This window comes from Drosophila tropicalis, unplaced genomic scaffold, assembly GCF_018151085.1.
Source record: "Drosophila tropicalis isolate 14030-0801.00 unplaced genomic scaffold, ASM1815108v1 contig_1190, whole genome shotgun sequence".
Lineage (NCBI taxonomy): Eukaryota > Metazoa > Arthropoda > Insecta > Diptera > Drosophilidae > Drosophila > Drosophila tropicalis.
The window spans coordinates 1,287,581-1,308,731 of NW_027172561.1; positions in this window are offsets into that span (position 1 = coordinate 1,287,581).

The following is a 21,151-nucleotide window of genomic DNA, read 5'->3' on the forward strand; positions in this document are numbered from 1 at the left end:
AAGAAATTGTCATGATCAAAATGTGATATTAAACGTGGCAGCAGCAACAGCAGCAGGAAAATCAGTAACAACAGCAGCAGCGGCAAATGTCTATGCCAGGATTTTGTATTTGTATTTCTATTTGATTTTATTTCCCTAAAAATTATCGTTTTGCGAATCGGTTTGCTTTTTGCCAAGTAGATTGCTGTTGTTGTTGTTGCTGCTAGTTTGTGTTTGTGTTTGTGTTGCCTCTGCCCGTTGAGGTTCGTCGCATAAATAGCAATTTTCTGGCATTTCATTTGACATTTAATTGAGATCGTAAAATTTTGTAAAGCTTTTTCTTGGACATTTACTGTCTCAGGCTAATGTGAAAGATTTTTTTTTTATCAAAGGCCAACCACAAACAGTGAGAGGGAGGGAGAGTGGGATGAGGTGAGGTACTTGAATGACTATAGCGAATTTGACTTGGAACCGGTCGGTCAGTTGGTTCTGGTTTAGGTTTATTTTTTTATTTTTTGGTATGCCAATCTTTTTGCCCCATTAGGGCGCCTCCCGATGATCAACATTTTCTATATTAAACGGCTGTCAGAGTTTGAGTCTATGCAACGACGACGACTACGACGACGACGACGATGACGACGAGTAAGTGGCTCACAGTAGCAACCAACGCATCTGCGTGAAGTAGCATGACAACAACAACAACAACAAACATTGCAATTGCACTACAACTGCTGACTTTGCCCACACATCCGTCGTTCCATCGAGAGCGCCACAAGGCAAAGAAGCATAAACGTTTTGTTCTCTTTAATAGAGCCAAGCGATTACAGGCAACAGCAGCCACGGCAGCAACAACAATTGCCTTTTTGCCTTCAACGAGCGACGAACGCGTAATCAATAAATCTAAAAATAATTCTACCAATACATGTCAAAGCCGTAATAGGGAAACCATAAATTCTTTGTTGTGTCCAGCACAAGGCAAAAAAATGTCCAAAGACACGGTAGCAACTGTTGCATGTTGCTGTTGCTGTTGCTGTTGCTCGAACGACGAACGAAGCCATTAACAATTGTTGTTGCTCTCGCTGCTGTTGCCGCTGATGTTGTTGGCAACAAACATGCTACGTATTGGCAATAAGTAACGCTGATTTGGCAGTTAAATGCCGCGATCGTTTGGTCAGTCGACTAGTCACTTGCAACATTTTGTTAGTAGCTGGCAGCCAAAACTGCTAAATGTGACACTAATATCCGGAGGATATGAAAAACCCATATAGCCTAGGGTACAATGGATGAAATCAATCTTGCAAATCATTTCAATACTCAAGCCCTAAGCAATTATTTGTCCTCCTTTTGTCTTCTTTGTTGTTTGTTGTTTGTTGTTTTATTTTTGGTTGCTTCTCCTGCAACCTGCTCCACATTGTGTGCGAATCATGACAACAACAATGACATTATTGGCAACTCCTACTAGTCGTCCTCTACTTTTAGGCTCTCTATCCTATGCGATATCGGTTGTTGGTCTTGTCGGACAGCATGCAAAGCGCCACACGGCGCTTGCATCTCTGTGGCCAACTGCAACAGCAGCCGGCACATCCGAGCTGCAGTCTCTGCAACTCGTTGTCGTTGATCTTGATACTGTGTCATGATTTATTTTTAATAGTTTGCGCTTAATATGCCTCAGCATCCGCCAGACTTGAACTCAAAGAGTTGGAACTGGAAACCTGGGGGATGATGATAGAGCCAACCTTCTATAGACGGTTGTCTAGTTGTAAACAACAACTGGTGCGACAACAACAACATGGCTTGTTCGTTTTTGTTTTTTTTTTTTTTGTCTTCATCTGTGAGGGAGCAACCAACCAAGTCAGCCAGCCGTGTGCAAAGTAATTGTTGGTAACACCTGCTTCTTCGCGTCGGCGTTGGTGGCAAGCAAACTCTACTACTACGTAAGCTAGGCCAGCAGCAACAGCAACAGCAACAGCAGCAGCATCATCAGCAACAGCAACAGCAACCTTGGCACAGACAGGATGCATGTTTAATGCACCGTCTGTTTTTTCTACTGGATTTCGAGTTGAAATGTAGAGGCTAGGCTCTACCCCCTTCCTTTATCCTCCTACTGCTCCTCCTGTCTCTCTCTCTCTCTCTCTCTCTCTCCTTCAACTGATCTCGTATACTACTGTTCTCAGGCTGGTAGTTACATTGATTCGTTGTCAGCATGGCATTGTTTTTATGAAAGGTTTTTTTTTGCAGTTGCTGCTGTGTAATTCGTTGCAATCATTTTGAAAACGTCAAACGTGTCGGTCAGACAGTCGGCGGCAATCAGCGTCATCAATAGTCTTTCAAGAAAGATACATTCAGAAAGACGAGATATATAGAGAGAGAGAGAGAGAGTGTGAGATAGAGGGGGGAAACAGAGAAGCTATGCCATTATTTTGCCATTATATTGACATTCATTTTAGTTGTGTTTTTCTTCTTCTTTTTTTCTCTCTCTGCCATAGCATTTCGTTAATTGTTTCATAGACGTTAAGTTATCTTTAGTAGCTGAAGAACTGACGCGATTGCTGATGCTGTTACCGGTCGTTGTTGTTGTTGTTGGTGGTGGTGGTGGTGGTGGTGCTGCTGCTGCTGCTGCTGGTAATTTCAATAATAAAACTACAAAACAGCACAACCAACAACAACAACAATCACAAACGACAATTGCCTTGCATGGAGTGAAAGGCTTCAATCAAAGCGAGCAGCAACACAATCAGACAGAGACATAGACGGAGCGATTGCTGTTGCTGTTGCTGTTGTTGCTCTTGCTGTTTGTGCTGTGTTGGTTGCTATTGCGGACGAAGCTGTGCCTGTTTCTGTTGTTGTTGTTTTTTTTTCTTTCTCTTCTTATTTTGTTGTTGTTTGGTTGTTGTTTTTTCTCTTTTTTTATACATTTATTTTCCTGCTTTTTCGGCAGACAATGGCAATCAGCAATAGCAACTAGAACGGGGCAAAGCACAGCAAAAGCATTGCAAACGGCAATTGCAAATAATAATGCCCAAGCGGGCAACAGCAACCATCGCGTCATGTCATAGTCACGTCAATTTTGTTGCTGTCGTTGTTGTTGTTGCTGCTGCTGCTGCTGTTGAGACTCAGGAAATCACAGCATGAATCATGCGCGGCCTCAGCTCAGCAAAGAAAAAAAAAATTCAGCAAAAAAAAAAATAATAATAATAAATTTATATATACATACATACATATATATAAAAAAAAGTACACACAATTCTGTACAACAGAAATAATCACACGATATGTGTGTACACAACACAACACAACAAAACACAAAAAAAAAACCAAACTGTGCTAAGCTCAAACTGAACCCATGTGAGAGTGTGCGTGTGTGTGTGTAGGTCTAGGGGGGCGGGACAGCAGCGGGATAACCTTTGGTTGGCTGCTGCTTTTATGGCTTTTACCATAGTTTTTTTTGTCATTTAGATACCCTTGCCCAATGGATGGGTACTTGTAAATATATTATCATTTAATGCCATGGCAATCATTTAACATCTTCTTTTGAATAGCGGAATTGAACAATCATCATAAGTTAGTATTAGGTTAAAATCATTTTCAAAAGGTTTGCCAAATCAAGTCGAAGTTTAGACTACCAATTAATCAAATACCTATATAGACTATAATCTAAACTTGACATGTAAACAAAACATTCATTTTGCTTTCTAAGACTTGTTACATTTAAGTCAAAATAAACCTGTAAATTATCAATTAAGATTGGGTCAATGAATTTTACAATTAGCCGTGTTGCCGTGTTCCTAAAATCACCGATAAATTCGTTGCCCAAGTCCCTTTCCTCACTACAGTAGCATTCAGCTTTAAGAGTTGGGTTAACTTACCACTCCAAATGAATGCATTCGAATGCAAGTTCATTCCGATTAAAACTAAATAATTTTAGGGAATTTATATCGTTATCGATTTATTTTGAAATTATCGAGATTTACTTACATCCCTAGTGGCAAATCGATGCCTACAAAACCCAGTCTGCGGGGAATCAGATGAATCATTCATACATTAAAGTAGATTACGCATGAAAGACAACAGGCAGAAACTTTGAAAAGGTTTAGGGCTGATATTCGATAAATATATTGTCTTCAGTTATAAAACTTAAATCTCAAAAAGAAAGTCGATCACTTTCTTTTGCTCTTTCCCTCCTAAATGTCTTTGAACGTTTAGTTTAGTATGTAAATCAATGCAGAGTGTTCAATGTATGAAAATCGTTGCAAATGAAGACCCAAAGATTGAACTTTTCATTTCAAACTTCGTTTATATAAATATGAATGCTATATTTATATTATGCAAAGTCCGGATATAACAAGCAGAAGAAAGTATGTCAATTCTTGATCAGTGCCAGAAAAGCCTAGTCTAATATGAATACCTAGACAACGGAGGGGCTAAAGCCACCAAATTTTCTTTGTAGGTTTGGTCCTTGATATGCTGTGAAAGTTTCCCCTGAAAGTATAAGCATAATGAAAAATAAAAACACAAAAACCAAGTTATAAATTCGTTGCCACTCCCAAAAAGCCCTACATAAACCAATGCGTTGTTTACTTAACAAAAAGAGGTTCACAATTTTAATCGTTCATCTCTCATCTAATTAAGGAGTAAAAACAAATACATACATATACTTTAACATTCGAATTTTACAGTGGCTTTGGCAATCTTTTCGGCTTCATTTCGTTGTAATTCGCAACTGGTTTCAACGTTGAAGATAAGTTATGACCACTGCAATTCTGAAGTCTGCTGACCCTTTTGCGGCTTAATTAGAATGTTACTCTTCTTCAGAATGTTTAGAAAGTGAGAGTATTTAACACGTCGTTGCTCGATTTTCATATGTTTATTGTACATTTATTATGTTGTTTCGTTGCTTTCGTTGTTGTTGTTGGCGCTGGGTACAAAAGTCAGGCGCATGTCACGCATGTTTCAAAATTTTTGTCTTGGCCTTTCCTTATGGTAACTAACAGTTGCAGATACTACAAAATTTTCCAATCACTTTTTTGTTTTTTGTTCGTTTTTGCAATTTAATGGCAATTTAATTTCAAAAAAAAAATTTTTCCAAATAAGTATTTATGTGCAATTAAATGACATTAAAATACAATTTTATTTCGTGCTTTTGACGCCAACGCAAAATTTTGTTTCTCTTTTTTTTGTTTTTGAATTGCAAATCGAATTGTATAATAAACATAATAAATAAATTCAAATAAAATTAGTAAATGTTGTTGTCTGACATGTGGCGGCAATGGCAAGTAAGTAGCAGCAGCAGCAACAGCAGCAACTGTTGTTGCTGGTGGGCGCTGTTGAAAACAAGGCAAAAGGCACACACACACACACACACAAAGACTCACATTTAGAAACAATTTGTTTGTTTTATTTATTCATTGCCAGAAAACGAAATCAAAATTGGTCATGCCCATCCCCCCGTAGGTTAACACCCACTACAACTTCTACTCCGTGTTCTTCTTGATTGTGGGTGTCTATTTTTTGTTTTTTTTTTTTTTTTGGTATTTGGTTGGTTGCATTAATCAAGTTTATGCGATTTGAGAAATGCTTGTTATGGGTATCTACAAGAATTGTATTTGTCGGCTAAATTAAAACAGCAATTAAATGGCCAAAAGGCAAACCAGCCCCAACATCAGCACCAAGCACTCAAATCCAGCTTTCCACTCCACCCTGCTATTTGGCCATGTTTCCTGGCACCTTCTCATGCTCTGTGTGCATGGTAAATGAGTTGCAACTGAAATTCAATTAGCTAACAAAATTCCATTTTGGACCACAGCATGGACAACAAGAGGCAAAATAGCCACAGTAACCACAACAGCAGCAGCAACAAGAACAAAAACAATGGCAGTCAAATAGCCAAAAACTTATAAACACTGTTAGTAACTACCCATCTACCCCTTTCCCTTCTACCACACCCACCGTTCAGTGAACCCTCAACCCTAACCGTTTTAACCCATCGCATCAACGCAGTTTGGTCAACAAAATTTTCGGGTTTTGAAAATTGAATTAGATGCAGCAGACCGTGTGGCAATGAGAGAGATAGAAAGATGGAAACAGAATGCGAAAGAGACGAAGGAGACATAGTTGATGGTAAATAAGGGAGTAGGTGGTAGTGGAGGAGGAGGAGGAGGAGTAGGACAAGGTACAGCGAATGGAGCGATGGGAAGCCATTTCATCAGTCTTGTCGTCCTGTCGTCTCACTCTTACAGTGCTGCCACATTGCTGCCGTCAATATTAACTGCATTATTGAGCATTGCGGCCTGCCACAAACATGTAATTGAATTTCACCCTTCCGTTATCGAGTCAACACACACACACACCCACACAAGCAGAAACAGGCCACTCCAATCCCTTGGTCCATCCATCCATCCGTCTCTCTGTCCGCTTGTCCGTTCCATCAGTCATCGCCATGTTGTTGCTCTTACTGTTGTTGTTTTGGGGTTAACCTTGATGGTATTCGGGGTCGGATTGAAAGGGAACTTGTCAAATAAATTGGGGGGTGGGGATGATACTACAAAATGGGGCCCATGGAGGCAGATTGCGGGTGTATCCATATACATATATATATATTTACAATGTGTTGTGGAGACGAATGACGTTGTGGGTTTCCATAAATATCAATAGCGGGAGCTTGCACACGCAAAATTTAATTGCTCATTGCAAAATTGTGCGGTTATAACGATAAATTTAGAATACCTTTAAAAGATGGGTAAAAGGGGCTTAATACCGTGTGGGAGAAAAGGACACCGTGAGAGTGTAGATAACCTACACTGAGCATCTAAAAACCATGTTCAACTTTTTCTGGAGACCTAAATAAAAAGTTATCAGAATACGTACATTTATTCGAACCAAAAACAAATCTAAATTTTTTCTTTTCTTTATATTTATATGTCATTTTTATAATATTTTCTGTGGGTGACGGATCAGACGGCTTGTGGATTCATCAAAGTTGTCCGACCACGTTGAATACCAAGCGGAAAACGTTAAAATTAATAGAAATATCGATATTTCAACGGGTGTCCGGTATCCGGGATCATATTTTTGCATTTCTTCTCTCAAGGTGAAACTTCTTAGGGTTAGATCTTTTGCATATTTGTTTGCACTTTTCTTGAGGACCCTTTTCATTCATTTCGACACCTATTTTCGCGACTCTTTTTCTTCTACATGCTTGAGATTAAAACAATCACGGTTTCGGTTGGAAAAATAAAGAAACGCTCCGTATATTTTCAGTCAAAAACAGAATTGCCTTTAAAGTGATAATGTGAGCAGGAAAACGATCCCAAACACTCGTCCGAGCTGGCAAACACATGGTTAAAGGATATTAAAGTTCATGTTTTGGGGTCACCGTCTCAGTCCTCGGACTTAAACTTAATAGAACACCGTTGGGGAATATTAAAGAAGAGAACTGCTTGATATAATCCGAAAAATAAGCAAGAATATAGGTTAAATTGTATTCCATAAAACCAGCTATTTGTTCCAAGTTATTTGATTCCATGGGATGTTTGTGCCGCGGTAGTAGATGGATAGATGTTGTTGAATACAAACCATAAACGTATCTAGAACTGTAAAATTTTCAAACGATTTCCCTTAAAGTATGCAATAGGCTGCAAAAGAAGTTATGAGTAACAACAAATTTGTTACTTTTCGTTTGCTTTGCAACGTGACAATTTTCTTTGTGAAATGTTTGCCTTGAGAAGTTTTTTATCTACAGAATATTCCAAAACTTCTTTATATGTGTCAAAAAACGAATTCTTGGTCTGTTTATTGGACACTTTCGATAAAATTTCTTCCTGTTTTTCAGGATGTCTTTTGAAAAGACATGAGTTGTTTCTCTTAAAAACTATCTTAATGTAAAAGGTCGATAAGTCCAGATTAGCTAACACGAGGCTCATTTTTCACATGAAAAAAATGTCATCTAGAGATAAGAATAAAACAGAATTTAATGTGAGATTATTTAGATTTATGTATTTATAATCATTTATTATATCATATAAGTACATTGTTTAACCATGTTGCATAGTGTTTATTGTGGGCCAAAAATGTACATTTATATTCCATTTGCGAGTATGATACATTTATGCGTATATATTCCATTTCCGTTATACATGAATTATATGCAGAAATTATCGTCATTCGGCATAAGTATAATGCAATATTATTAAGCCAATTTCACTTTGTTGTTTTGGTTGTTGTTTTTGCTGTTATGTATGATGCAATTTTTCGTAACCAAATTTTCATTGTGGATTTATTGTTTGCCTGTTTGTTGGTCGGTTTGTTGTTGTTGTTGTTGTTGGTTTTGTTATTTGTTTATTTGTTTGATTGGTTTATTTGTTTTGGTGGCTTTGATTGTTGTCTTTTATGTTTCTGCTATTATTCATCGTTGCTGCTGCTGCTGCTGGCCCCCATTTTGGCCAATGAAAATGTTTGCGCTATTCAATTACAAAATGCGCTTATCAGCCGATTCAAGTCAGTCCGTCTGTCCATCTGCCCGTCGATCCACTCTACAGTCAGTCAGTCAGTCAGTCAGTCAATTCGTCAGATTGCCAGTTAGTCAGTCGATTGGCCGCATTGTTGGTTTTTGTGTTATAATGATTGCAATTGTGACAACAATGAAATCATTTCAGCTGGCCATTAAGTCATCAATTAAAATAAATAGAAATTAAAATGAATAAATATTGCAAAGTATTGGTTGTAATTGTCAAATGTGTCACGACGATGAACAATGCGGTTAGCGAATTGATAAGCGCACACACGTCTTCTTTGCCCCCCAACCTCCACCCTTCCCCGCCTACATCGTGTGGGGTCAAATTGAAGGGTCAATGAGGAAACAAACCGTCTCTATGGGGCAATTTTATTCTATTGTCTAATGAGTGGCAGCTGCAAAGAATATACTTCCAGATAAGAAATCATTAACAATAACAAAAAAAAAAAAAAAAAAAAAAAAATGCAAGAAAAACGAAAAACAAAAACTCTGCTAAAAAAAAATTACAAATAATCACTATAATATTAATTCTTAATGACTACGAAGTGCTCCAAGATACAGAAAGACAATTTATTATACACTTTCTTTTACTTTTTATCAATTTAGATGACAAATTTGATTTAACATTATCAACGAATTCTTAGACTATAAAATAAATTCTTAAGAAAATAAACTATCGCACGATTCAGAAAGACGCATAAATTTGTTCTAAAAATACTCACGAGATAAATCTTGTCTCATTTAAATAAGATTTTTAATGAAATTTAGCTGCATCGCTTTGAAATACATACTTAAGTAAAGTAAGGTGTGTAAAGGAATGAAATCCTAGACATAAATTAAATTGAAGAAAATAAAGTTTATGCTAAGAGAACTTTAGGTAAATAGTTTCAATGAATGTGTTTGTAAGTATAGGTTATAGAAGATTTTGAATGAAAACGAATTCAAAGCGAATTCCAAATACTCCCATCAACAACCGCCCTTACGACTGAAAATATTTAAGGCTAATTCGAGGTCAAAAACAAATTTTGATTTTAGTCGGATTACAAAAAAGCTTTCTCGAAAATTTCATAGAACGGCCGACATATCAAAAAACGAAGTTATTGATCAAAGTCACTCCTTCCACTGATCGTTCCTAAAGAAGCTACATATAGTTAACCGATCTTGATCAAATCAGGCAAATTTCCGCTTTTACGGCTATAGGTAAGGAAAGAGTAACAAAAAACTTGCAAAACATTGACGCGTTCGAAGTTAGCTCCGGCCTTCAAATGATAGGCAAATTTCAAAGATGATATAAGAATAATTCTGGAAGACATTATGATAATATTATGTATATGAGAAAGAATGCAAGCCACTTTAAAACTTCAATCTGTTTTAAAATCAATTTTATTTTAATTTAAAGTTGGATAAATTAAAAGTCTTAGTGATTTAAATTGTGAAAAGAAAGGCAAGTGAAAACATTAACTTATGTTTGAATGTTTTCCAATCGAAGTTATATAAAAATCGAAATTGTTCAATAAGCTTCCTCCTTTAAATTTTATTTTACTCTCACTCCGCCTGCTTTTTGTCGCCCCTCTTCAGTCACGATTGTATATATTGACTTGAATCAAGTGCATGGTCAAGTGCAGGAGGAAATATTATCTACCCATACGGTGTGTATCTTGATTTCAAGTTAATTAACACATACCCTAGAGTCATTCTCATCCTCATCCACCTTCTTGTGTTTAGTACTTCAGTTCATCGTCTTGTTCTTCTTCATTCGCGTTGGTAACCATTTGTCCATTTGACAGACTTAATGACTTAATTTTAATTTGCAGCGGCAAATAATCAATTTGAAACTGTTTGTGCAAAGTCTGACGCTTGATGACATGACATGATGTGTGTGTGGATCTGGATCTGGATCTGGTTGTGGATGTGGATGTGTAGATGTCCATAGCACATATGTCCACATATCAACAGAAGCAGCAGCAGCAGCAGCTCACTCTCTCTTCCTCTTAACACCGTGGACTGTTTGCCGATGGGGCAGCAGGAAAAAAAAAAACAAAAACCAGGCAGCCAGCGAGAGGCAACAACAAATGTTGTTCAAGTAAAATGTTTACTTTTGCATTCATTCTAAGTGCTGGGAGCCGTTAAAGGGGTGTGGGGGGTTGGGGCGTATATAGGCTCATCGATAACAACATGTGGAAGGCCATTGGACTGGGTAACCAGAGTTGTTGTTGTTGTTGTTGTTGTTGTTGTTGCTGCTGCCTCCACTGATAACATTTGGCAAATGCAAATGCAAACGCAAAAGCGTATTAAAAATGCCCAAAGAGACATGACAACGACCAATGACTGAGAATGGGAATGGGAATCGGAATGAGAATGGGTCTGGAGCAAGGGGATCTGCTCCTCCATTGACCATTTGGCATGGGTGCATTGGCCGTTGACTCTGTGTCTCCCTCTCCCCTCTCTCTCTCTCTCTCTCTCTCTCTCTCTCTCTGGATCCCTCTCTGTTGCTGGCCGTTGACTGCCGCTTGGACCCATTCATTTGGCCAGCAAACATTTGCATTGGCCATTCTCGGTCAATATAGACAGATTTCCATGCAAATTTAATACGCAAACATTTGGGCCGGCCCTAGCCAAATTGAAAATCTCATCTGGGCAAAGTGGCTGCTGTTGCTGCTGCTGCTGCTGCTGGTTGCAGGTTGCTATTCCAGATTGTTGCAGGAGGGGAGGTGGACAAAGTGGCTGCTGCTGTCGCTTGCGCATTTTGTTGAGCTGCAGCAGCATCTCTCTAACGGTTAGGCAATCAATTATTGGCTCCCCAGCTTCAGCGCAACCATGGCTCTAATCTTGCATCTCTCTGTGGCGGATGTGGAAAAGCGCGCTTGCTCGCGCGCGCTCTGCCAATTTACAATACAAACAACATAGAGCCACCTCGACTCGACTCGACTTTAGTTGGCTCTGCCTTGCATTTGCCTCTCTTTCAACTGCATCCGTTTCCGTTGCCTTGAAGCAGCCAGCCAACTGCCAAGGCAAATGGTCCACCACAAACAAGAAAAAAAAAGAAGAAAAAAAAACGGAGATACGACAGAATAGAGACATAGAAGGGGAACCTGTATGAGAGAGTGGGAGTTAAAGCCGATTTTCATTTGCCCTTGGGTTAATGCAATATTAAGTACCCCTGTTTTTGGTCATGATGAGTGAATGCGCTTAGTGCCAATTTGCTGGCGATAGATACAAAGTCGTATGTGGGCAAAAGTCGTTTTGCAATTCATCTATCAATTTATTCAAGCAATGAACAAAGCAATCTATTAAACTTTGGCCTTAAAATGCCACGGTGGAAATGGAAAGCAAACTCCTTTACACATTCCTATCAATTTCTGCTTTATGTCCTTCGAGTCCATATCCCGGATTATCTGGGATGGGCACCACTTTCAACTGGTTCCCATAGTTCACAGCTCAGATTTTACTCTATACTTGGTCTCTCGTCCATGGTGCTTAATACGCAATAGAATTAGAAATTGTATAATTTTGACATTGCTAAATGCATTTACTTTTAATCAGAATGATATGTATGCTTATGGTGTGTAATGATTTCGGGAAAGTTTCCAATACATACATACATATATATCAAAAGAAAGATGATCCCAAGAGCAACAGAATAAAACAGTTGTATTAATGATGTAAGAGACAAGCCATCAAAGATCAATTCTAAGTCAGGTAAAGCAAAGTCTTGGAATCGCCGAATCAAGTGAAACTCGATTATCCCTTATTAAAATTAGTGTCTTAATCAACTCGTCAACTACGGTGTGCCATGAACCAAGTGAAATAACTGTTTTTCATATTAATGCCAACAATTTGAAAGAAGCTGCATCTGCGCACTTCTTATACAAATATATTGGGCTTTGTGGTCTCAATTAAATTATTTCATTTGTGGGAACATACATTGTTGGATCTAACTCTTGTTTTCGAGATCTAGGTGTTCATATGAAAAGACATTCATAGATCAAGTTGGCTATTAAAGTCGATCAATAATATATATTCATACATTCATATATCATAAGGTCGGAAAACTTTTATTCTGCCTTCTGCACTCATTTGGACGACTTGGCTTAATGTTAGGAACTAAGCAAACGAAGACGAGAATGTATACCTACTTACATATGTAGGTGCATAATTTTTTAGTCCTGTAAGAATTGGCCATATATTGTCATGTTCTCTCCTTCAAAACTAGTCTCTGTAATCTGATTTCTCACCATGAGAAGTAGATATCAGTAAGCTTATAATCGATTGGATCTAATGGCAGTTACTAAAAACGCTTATACTATTAGGTCGAATGAAAGAATACTACTAAATTTTTATTTGAGTATATTCTAAATGAAACTAAATTAGGAAATTTGATATGCTTTATAGGTGCATTCAAAGGATAATGTGAAAGATCGACAAACTTTTCCGATTCCTATCATAATTTTTGTCATTTTGGTAAGTCTGAAAGGATATTTTTACAATATGCCGACGAATATTTAACTGGGCATAGCAATTGCTATTAGCCAACTGTTTTAACCCTTTTTTGAGTTCATTCAAAACATCACATAAAAATCAATTAACGCATTTCATTGCGCTGGGGCTTCTTAACGACTCCTTTTTCCCATTTTGACTCTGCCTACTCAAGCGCTATGCATTTAAATACGTTTCGTGTGAACATCAAAACGGTTACGAGGACAGCCCCTACTTGACACCATCGCCACCAGGAGCAGGAGCAGGAGCAGGACATGAGCACAGTCACACAAACACACACAGACATACGCAATTCGGAAGGACTAACAGGGACCAACAGCGACCGTCGCATAACGTTTGCTACTTCCGGACCTCGTCGCTTCTTGTCCCTGCCCCTGTCCCTGTTCCTGTGCCTGTGCCTGTCCCAGTCCCTGTCCATGTCCCTGTTCTGTGCTGTCCTTTCTCTTGTCGTCTCTACTCTGCAAATTAAATGCAATGACAAATGCACTCCGTCAAATTGAAAAGGGATTTCTCTTATTAATTATGACGCCGCCGCAGTCAGGACAGCAACAGCAGCAGCAGCAGCAGCAGAAGGAGAAGGAAACGAAAGCGGTGCGAAAGGGTGTAGGGAAAGGGTTGATGACAACATGTCGTATGGGTAGAGTGAGAGAGAGGAAGAGTATAAGATGAGGATGAGGGACTGCTGCGACCAGCCAACTGTCGATTTTTCAACCCATACCTGGTGGCCACCAAGAGAGGCATCTGTGTGTGTGTGTGTGATTGTGTGTGTATGCTTGTGCGATGCACATTTAAATAATAACTCTGCGGTTGGCCGCAACATGGCCGCCTTTTGTTTTTTCTCCTACCTTTTATGCATTTTTTATGTCATTTTTCTAGAGGTTTTTTCTTTTTTTGTTGTATTTTTTACATTAAATGTCATCAACTATAAGCGCCTGCGCAAATTGCTTGCCCACCACAGTTAACCCTTTATTGCCCAGCCTCCTGGTTTCAATTATTTTAAATGTATTGCCACAGCTTTCTGAGAAATGATGCACAAGAATGGAATGGAATCGATTCAAATGTATGTAGTGGTTGGCGTGAAGTGGGCTAGAACATAATATATGATTTTAATTCGAATTGACATTCATATCCAGCAGAGCTTAAAGGCAACGCCTTCCGAAATGTAAAAAAAAAATTATAGTTCACAAATATTTCCACTCATTTCTTTACAAACTTTATCTTTATTCAGTTAATGATAAATTGTCAAGAAATATCCAATTATAAACATCAGAAACTTAATGATTAAAATAAAGAGTAAGCATTTGATTAGTTTACTCTATTATTGGCACATCATTTGTATGGCAGCTCTGCGAAGTACATAAACATGAAGACGGAGATTTGTCTATAAGTCTATAAGTGTTTCTGTTCTAAATATTTATTCCTTACAAGCAAGAAAAATAAGACTTATATAGTTTTAACGACTTCCGGTAGGACCTCTATCTAGTTTTAAGCGCGATCTATTGGGAAATTCGCACATCCTCATAAAAATCGGTGATTCACATACCAACTTCCCCTTATATGTCAGGCTTAGATGTTATGTCAAGGTTGGTATGCTGTGCATTTACCTTTATCCCTCTATGTCCAGGTAACCACAAAAGCTCTGAGAGTGAAAGATGCAAATGATAATGGTTTCTTTGATATTCTTTCTTATTCACATTCAAGCAACTAAATCAGACAATTAAATAAACATTTTTAATGAAACTCTAATATCCTTTGATGTGCCTTCAATTTAATCATTTCCGATATGATGTTTGTTGGCTTTGGCCTTCTCCTGCTCCTTGATCTCTGACAAAAAAAGGCTTATCCTCTTCTTCATCAATCACTTTAAAATCATAGAGACCCTTTCTACATTCTTTAGATCCTTTTTCTCTTTACGTCCAGTTCGATCTTTAAACCCTCGTAAGCTATTTCATTTAGCGACCTCGTAAGAATTAACAAGCTTAAAACACAAAAGAACCAAGTAAACTCTTTTTCATATTTCCCAATTAAAACTAAAACCTAAAACACAATGTTAAACTTTTTAGCGCTGAAAAAAACAACAATTTTGGAGTTTGCCCCCCTTTTTTGAGGGGAGGTGCACCGTTAAAGAGATATAGGAAAGTTTTTCCAATACTTCAAAGTCAATCCGTCAAATTCGAGAGAAGGTACATACATATCTTAAGATATTTCTTAATTTACAATTCTCACAATATAAAAAAATAAAAGGAACAAAAAAAAAATCAAATAAAAATGTTGAAAAATTTCATTGATTTCGAAATTTTTACGTTTACGTTTGTGGTGTTTGCTGTTGGCTAGCCGATATTGTTGTTGTTGTTGTTGTTGTTGTTGCTGGTTTTGTTGGAAAATGCATTTTAATGCCACTTGAGCGTATCTCTTCAGAGCATTTTATTCGCCACTCCGTCAACATGTCATGTCAAATGTAATTAAGCGATTATACATTCGACTTCTTCTCTACTTGCTGGACTGACTCTGTTGGTTCGTTGGTCTGTTGGTCTGTTGGTATGTTTCAGTTTCGTTTTTTTGTATTTTTTATAATTTTTGTGTTTTTTTATTTTCCTCTTCTTTTTGGGTCTGGTGAAAGATGAAAGTCTTTTTTAAGCCACTTTGACAGCATAATTAAACTGGCTGTTGTTGTTGTTGTTGGTGTCGTGACTTGGGCTATCTCTTGAAAACGTTTTGTATTTCTGTAAATACGAGGAAAATGTTTCTTAACAACAGAAGAAAAAGAAACAAAAAAAATGAACAAAATTATGCAGATGAGTAAAAGTTTTCAATAATGAATAAATATAACTGAAACTAAGCAGATGTTGAAAAAGTACAACGAAACGAATGAAGAGGGTCATCGCACGTCGGATGCGATTGGATAAGAGAAGAGAAATAATCTATCATTTTGATTTTGTGTTCAAGGGTGTGAAATGCTCATCTACAAAACGGTATTATTTTGATATGATTTTCACATGAAATGTTTTTCTTTCCATTTCGTCTGATTTCTGTGTGTGAGTTCAAGTCACTGCAAATGGGTGTAAATATTTCCTAACCCATTGAAAATATGCAGAATTCTTTAAACTAGACAAGTATTTTCTAATCTTTTAGTCGTTTTGCAGTATTGCAAATCTTCTAAGGTACTTTCCATTCTCCTCGATCTCACTCTATCTAAGAATCGCTCCTATAATAATCTTCAAATCTGACATCCCTATATCCATATACTGAACGATTAGCTATTGCCATCAAGCAAAACAGATTGCCATTGTTAGCCGCCAACCAATGAATTTGGTAATACATTTAAAAGCGTTAAATCAGTTGGCTATTTATGAATATGCTTAAAATGGTATTTAAAATCTGAAATACCTCAATATTTCCGAGTAAATTCTAAGCCTATTAATTGTGTCCTTTGAATTCAAGGTCAGGATCATAACTCACTACTTGCTCCAGGAATGAACTTAACAAGATTGACTTATTTTCAAAGACAGGACGCAAAATATGTGGAGGCGTGCCTATATCGTGTTAGTCAGTGTTATTATGCAGATATTAATGGGTCAGCTTCCAGAAGCCTGCTGAAAGTTAACAAATGTCTTAAGGTTAAAGCAAATTTTTTTAAATTTTTGAGACAATCTAGACACAATATGCAGGCATTGAATTTTAAAACGATAAATGAAAAGATTGGTAATAAAAATGAATCAAATTAACCAAATTTTTGGATATTTCATCAATAGCATTCTTAGGTCAAGCATTATTTTGCTTAATAATAGACTTTAATGATGTAACTGTTCATCAACATTGTTTGCTCATCATTCTTATCTCAATTTCTTGTGTGGCGAATGATGTTAAAATTAGCTTAATTAACGGAATTAAGCCAGAGGATCCATCAACACTCATCTTTCGTTGTTGATAATTAACATAATTTTGTAAAATTTCGCACAGTGCATAATTGCTATATTAGCAAACAACCCGCCCCAAACGCTTCTCTTCTCTCCTCTCCTTTCCTCACGGTCGTATCCGTTCCTCATGTTCGACTGGCCCTACTCCTCTATTGGACTCCACCCGGCATCTTTTAGTTAAAGTCGTGTTGTGGTTGCTGCTGCTGCCGGTGTTGCTGTTGTTGCAGCGAATGTCGTGATCAGGCAACAGCCATCCAGCCATCCAGCCGGCCAGCAAGCGAGCCAGTCATTCAGTCATCGTCAGCGTCATCCACTTTTGCTTCTGGGAGTATAGACCCGGGACTAGGGACCCGGGATCCGGGGCCAACGAACGAAACGACACAATGTTTGGGTGTCAAATTGATAATCGCGTGAGTTGTTATCACAACAACGTTGGCACACACACACACACAGGTGAAGTGCATGTTGTGCAAAAATGCATTAGCTACACGTCGCCACATTTTAATGCAATTTACAAGCAAAATAAAGAGAAAGAGAGAGAACGGAAAAGAGAGTACTGAATTCTTCAGGGTTATGCCGCCAGCTTAAGGGGTTGCTGACCAGAAGCCTAACTTTTTGGTTCTTTTAGCTTGTTGTGTGTTGTAACCCAAATATTACATTATAGGCATATATGTATGTATTTGTATAAAGAAAATTTACCGTTTGTTCGCATAATTTGCTATCAGCAACTTCAAATCGCTGGACAGACAAAAAAAATAGCCATTAAAGCGCGCCCTGGCCAGCGAGTTGAAGGTGCAAACAAGCACCAAAATTTACCAAAAAATAAAAAAAGAGGAAAACTTAAATTTCATAAAGAGACGACTGCGTAATACCCTGTTTCCGAAAACTTCCGGAAACTTATGTTTTAGCCAGTTATTAAATATTTTCAACCTGCTTATGAATAAGTTAACCCACATGAGTGCCACAAATGAAAAGTTTTTGCTTAATTTATTGAGATATTTTGCACGATGATATGAGAGCACGATATCTACATATACCTATCTGTAAATATATATTAATATGCCAACTGAAAAGTTGAAATTGGAACGCAGGTTTCTTTTTGAGACTTGAGGTGTCTTTTCATATTTGTCCTCTTGATTTTGAACCTCTATAATATGACCATCATTGGAGCTACTTTCAAAACAACATAAATCTGTCCAGAGACGGGAATTTCAGGACACAACCGTAATCCCTTTCCGAAAAATGTTCCACAACTTATGTATGTATATATATATATAAGATTACCATATCGGTTTCTGAAATATTCAGGCCTGTTTTCCTTTTCGAACTCGAAATGGAAATATTATATAGCTTTCGTTTTCAAAAGAATTTCTCCACTTAATTTGCATCGACAAAAATACGTCAACTTAGAAATATTTTAATTTCCTTTTCCAATTCTAAAATGAAACTCAGATAAAGTATTATTTACTGAAATGATCAATTCTGTTTCTGTTTTCGACTTTCAATAAAAGTTCTGTGAAATCGAATTTGAAATCCGTTTCTGTTTGCATTCCAAATAAATATAATCACCTTAGTTGAGTAGTACGAACTTTAGAACTTCTATGATATAAAATTTATGACATGGCCACTTTTTCTTTTGGCCTGTTCTTGACTCCTTTAGGCAGACTAATGACTGACTAAGAAAGTATATAACAATAAATATTTGTTTAACTAATATATTTAACCTTGTACTAGAATTCCAAGTGAGTCACTTTCTTATGTTGTTCAGAAATTTCAGTTAATGTTACCGATTCGCCATTGTCATAGGCGGATCTAGGGCTATAAAATGGGAGACATTCGCACCTTAAAGTATGCAATAATCAGCCCGGGAATGCGAAAGAATTGAGGGTAAATAACAATCTCCAAAGCAAACATTGTTGACAAAGTCTTCTTCAATTGCAAGGCACATGAAAAGTTAAAAGGGGTGAATTTCCCCCCGATTTACAGGCCTTGATCCGCCTATGTCCACTGATTTATAAATTTAGTAATAAACTGAGAATGTATGCAAAAAAAAATTAGAAAAAACTTCAAAAAAACTAATTTAGAGCTAAATAAGGAAGGTGTATAAAATGATCTACCCAAATGGCTAAAAGGTATTGGCCAAAAACAAAATAAAGGGTTGCTCTTGTTGTTGTTGGTAATGTTACTTTTGTTTTTGTTGTTTTATTAATGGTGTGTGTGTGTGAGTGTGTGTGGATATTTAGTAGGGCCTTTCAGTTTAAAGCGCATTTGTTTACCCACATGTCCGGATGGAAAGGTGCAGATAAAACGCAATTACATGCGATTATCACGAAATATGTAGCGAAAATTATGAAATATATATAATTTACAGTTAACCAAACTGTGTGCCTCTTGATGCACACACTCTGTGTATGTCGATGCAACGATGCAACGATGTGACGATGCGACGTTTGACGACTTTGTTGTGTATATGTGTTGTTGTTGTTGTTGATGTTGGTGTTGTCTCTGGCTGGCCTGGCCTGGCCTGGCATGGCATGGCCTGGGCTTAGGGTGTGTGCCAAACCATAAAAATGTTGTTAAATACACGACGTAAACGTAAACGTGAACGCAAACGAGACGACACGGCCAACAAGAAACAAAACAAAAAAAAAAAACAAAAAAAGCCTGAAGAGAGAAAAGAAGAAGAAGGAGCAGAGAAAAGTGGCTGTGCGTGTGTCGTTGTTGTTGTTATTGTTGCTGTTGCTGTTGTGCATAAAAAGTAAACAAAATTGATTTGAAAATTGCACAAGTCAGCCCAAGCCATCCGTTGAAACACTGGACTCTAGCCACAAAACACTTTGTGTAGACAAAGAGTGTGAGTGAGAGAAAGGGAAAGATGGAATGGGAAAAAGAGTGAGAGAGAGGTGTCATAGTATAGTGTATACAGTAATGCACACATAATGACAACAGCAACATCACAAACACTTACAACAACAACGGCAACAATGAAGCCACAACCTAAAACTATGAAACATGCGCGAAAATCACTAGTTGCAATTACCTCATCCTCCTCCTTCCTGCACCCTCTAGAAAACCCCCCACCATTTACCAGCCACCCCCCAACCCACTCATACACAGTGCCAGGTTGAACGCCTGGCCACCAGGCGGCCCTATCTTGAGTTCTCTCTCGACGTCTTCTTTGTTTGGTGCATGTCGCGTTCTGTTTTTATGACGGCCCCACACCCTCTTCCTAATCCCTGCCACCCATCCCCCACTCTCGCTCTCTCTCTCACTCTCTCGCTTAGCATTGCATTGGCCTGACTTGCCCTGGGCCCGTTCGCATGTTTATTTTGGCTTAAATGTTTTGGGTGTTGTAAAAATGTAAAGTAAAGTGCAAATAACGGTGCCCTCAGCGGGCAATCTATCATGTGCTAATAAGTGGGTATATTAGCCTTTCGTTCTCTCTCTCTCTCTCTCTCTCGCTTTCTCTATTTCGCTTGTTCTCTCTTGTTTGCTATCTCACTCTGGCGTACTCTTTCTATTTAAGATAATATGACAAACTGCTGGGCCGCGTATCGTATGACATTCGTCGTCGACATCGTCTTTGCTATAGTGTGATGAATTAGTCATGGCAAAGCTGTTTTTTTTTTTTGTTTTTTTTTTTTTTAGTCATTTGTCATAGACAACAACTCTGGCAGATGCTTCTCAATCCAACAAAAAGAGATAAATTTCTTATACCAACCATAAGAGTTTCGCGGTAAACAAATAAATGTTGTTGCATTAGAACTCTTAGTCACTTAATTACTAAATCAGATTTTGTCCACCAATGAAAATTTGATATAGTTTGGTTTGGAGTCTTCTTGTGATGCTATTTTCTTACTCCAGATATATCACTTGGTAGATCGGCTTCGTTCTTGATAGTTGTGTCTAATGTCGTTTGATTGGTTGTGTCTATCGAAACAAAGAGCGAATCTTTTCGTTTCTACTATTGTTCCCCACTAATTTTGGTGTGATTCTGATTCCTAATCTGCACCCAGCTCTAGTTTTTAACCAAACGAACATTTTACACATCTTGGATTACATTGATGTATTCATTGATGGAACAGTCCTGTTAGCTGTGCTTCGATTTGGTATGTGTCATGATAACCCCATTGTACCTACATAGGAATTATGTTAGTTTATATATTATGAGGGAGTGGGATTTATAAGGATGGAGGGGGGTGGGTGGGGGCATGTGTTTTTAAATGAAAATTCTGTTTCTAAGGTGTAA